This window comes from Nicotiana tabacum, chromosome 22, assembly GCF_000715075.1.
Source record: "Nicotiana tabacum cultivar K326 chromosome 22, ASM71507v2, whole genome shotgun sequence".
In the NCBI taxonomy this organism is placed as follows: domain Eukaryota; kingdom Viridiplantae; phylum Streptophyta; class Magnoliopsida; order Solanales; family Solanaceae; genus Nicotiana; species Nicotiana tabacum.
The window spans coordinates 193,708,953-193,712,077 of record NC_134101.1 but is presented as its reverse complement, the minus strand read 5'-3'; the positions used below and the strand labels follow the sequence as shown (position 1 = coordinate 193,712,077).

Sequence of the window (3,125 nt, the reverse complement as noted above, 5' to 3'; positions counted from 1 at the left end):
ATAGCTAATACTATTTTTGCTAGCTTTTTAGTCGAATAAAATTGACTACACCAAGAGTATTTGGATATTGTTTTACAATTCCAAAAATAAATAGTTATAAGTTATGAGCCAACTTATGTATTATTTATACAGAGTAAAAGATGAAATAACCAATCGATGTATAAGTAATTATTGCATTATTTATTCCTACATATTAGTCTTGGGATTTGATCTCCACTCCTCTAGGTAAATAACTGAGCATTCAATCAACTGCACTATTTAGTCATTTTAGAGCATGAGTGTCATCAGATAATATTAAACCAATTTTAAAAATATGTATATAAAAAAATCTAGTTTATGGAGAGAGCATGAGTTCATGTGTAGGGGTGGCTCAACATTGCTGGTGGCCTAAAGCCAAATCTTGATGAGGTGCCTTATTTAAAAAAAAAATCTTATATATGTTTAATTTAAGTCTATTTTCCTTACTTTTTGGACGCAAAGTTATTAATATTTTGTTTATAATCGAGTTATTTTAATATTTCTTTTTCACTTGATAATATAACTAATCCATTGTCTCTTGAGACATTGTTGATTCTAGGTAAGATTGTATTACATTTAAATTTAATAAACTTCTTCCCGCAAATACAACTATAGGAACATTATTCGATCGATAAGGAATATAGGTATTTGAAAAAGAATCAAGTCTTACTTTTTCAAAACTTGTTAGCTGATTGAGTATATCGATTAGGGTATTATTTCTACTTATAATATTTCCTTTAATGCTTTTAATTAAAAAAAATAAGTCTAAACTATCCCTCAGAGTGACTTTTCTCAGATTCTTATCATCTAGTGACCTCAAAAATTTTCACTAAATAAAAATTATAAATTCTTTTCACACCTCAGATTATTCAAATCTCTATGGTCGACATCAGTAACAAATCAAAGTTTTCTTCTTCATTTTTTCCTATTAAATTTTTTAATTTTTACTTCAGAATATTCAATTTTTCTAAAAAAATATTAACTCTTAAAAAGTAATACTAGTAAAAAAATGGGGCCCTTAAATTTTGGGAACCTAAAGCAATTGCTTGAGATGCCTTACCCTTGAGCCAGCATTGTTCATGTACCCTATATATTTGCATATAAATCCGTCCATGTCTACGTTACTAATCCCAGCATACTCTAGCCAACAACAAAATGAGCCCCATCTGTGTTCCCGTTTACCACATTTTTGCACAACAGGTGAGTCTACTTTACAGAACGCTCTTGGGTCAATTAAGAAATAAATACAGAGAGAAAAAAAAGGGTGGGAAAAGGGGAAAAGATTAAGAAAAGAGAAGTAAACGTCCATATATTATACGTTGAAGGAACAGAGCCGTTGGGTCCATAGCTCAGTGGTAGAGCATTTGACTGCAGATCAAGAGGTCACCGGTTCGAACCCGGTTGGGCCCTCAAAAATGTTTTTTCATTTTTGGTTTAATTAGCTGAGAAATCCATCTCCGCACAAATCATATAGTAGTGATTTCAAACCGTCGGTGGTAGCTTGAAGCCTTGAATAATTATTGTATTGTGTCTGTTTTATTTATTCGTTTATCTTCCTGATATTTCGTTCAAAGTGGTAAAAACTAGATTTAAACTTACAAACATCTCGTCCATCCACCCAGTTCACATGCTTCATGCAAGAAGATAAAAGGAGAGCTTATTATATGAATTTGCTGCAAAAACCATTGCATATTAGATATATGAATTTTCTTCTCATTCCAAGGGCATTTAGTATTTGATTCATCTGTCTTTTCATCTTTTAGATAAGAGTCTTTTACTCTTAGATTGGCACGAAGCAATATTCCATCAATTCGGTTTTATGCAAACTTATTTGATTGGACACGAAGATTAGAAAAAATAAATAAATGCATTTGAACTTGTGGTCTTAATGTGTAGCTACACAATTATGTCATTAAGAGTAAAATATAAATAAAATTTTAAGATTAAATTATTTTCACCTATAAGAAAAGATTCATTCTTTTTTAAGGAAAAAAATGTGCATTAAACGGGACAAATGGACCATGGAGTACTATTATACAACAACAACAACATACCCAGTATTATCTCATATTATTGGGTCTAAGGAGAGTAGTGTGTACGGCTGACCTTACCCTTACCTTGTAATGATAGAGAGGTTATTTCCAATAGACCCTCGGCTTGGGAAATCATAAGCACCACATTAAGAGCCCATTTGGCTTAGCTGATTTAGAATAGCTGATAAGCAGTAGGTGCTGAAAAGCATTTTTAAGTGCTGAAGCTGATTTAAAAAATAAGCAGGTACGTGTTTGGATAGAAGTGCTGAAATTAATAATAAGTAGCTGAAGAACTGGGTATACAAAGAGTTTTGTTTTAAAAAGAAGTATTTTAGGGATAGAATAGTAAATATTTTGGTCAAATTTAAAGTGCTTATAAGCTGAAATTTGATAAGTTGGGGGGAGGGGGACCAACTTATGGCTTTTGGCTTATTTTTGGTTTATAACCACTTAACTTATAAGCACTTTTAATTTTACTAAATGCGTAGATAAGCCAAAAAGTGTTTATAAGCCAGTTTGATCAGCTTATAAGCTTAGCCAAACACCCTCTAATGAAAATATAGACAAGAAGGGATAGTACCAAAAAGCCATATAAAAGCAGAATAAAAACAACAAGACAATAAGGTGATCAACAATGAAATAAAATAATGGTTAGTCATAAAAACCTAATACCAACAGAAAGCGAGACTGTCTGCCAATACTACTGTTATGAACACTCTAGACTCCTGTTCTACTACCCTAATCCTCGACCTCCATACCTTCCTATCATGGGTCGTGTCCTTGGTCAGCTGAAGCTGTGCCATGTCTTGCCTAATCACTTCTCCCCACCTCTTCTTTGGGCTACCTCTCCGTAGGCCCTTCAATGTCTCTCACACCTCCTCACCTGGGCGCCTGTGCTCCTCCTCCTAACATGACCAAACCACCTAAGTTGCGTTTCCCGCATCCTATCCTCAATAAGGGCCACACCCACCTTATCGCGAATAACCTCATTTCTGATCTTATCTAACCTGGTGTTCCCGCACATCTATTTCAACATCCTCATCTCCGCTACCTTCATCTTTTGGACATGAGCAA

At 33.7% G+C, this 3,125-nt stretch overlaps 1 non-coding gene across 1 annotated transcript; it reads left to right on the top strand.

Annotated features, from left to right (window-relative positions):
• Positions 1-1,356: 1,356 nt before the first annotated feature.
• TRNAC-GCA (transfer RNA cysteine (anticodon GCA)) lies at positions 1,357-1,428 on the top strand. Its single transcript has one exon. It is a non-coding gene; the product is annotated as a tRNA-Cys (tRNA).
• The last annotated feature ends 1,697 nt before the right edge of the window (positions 1,429-3,125 follow it).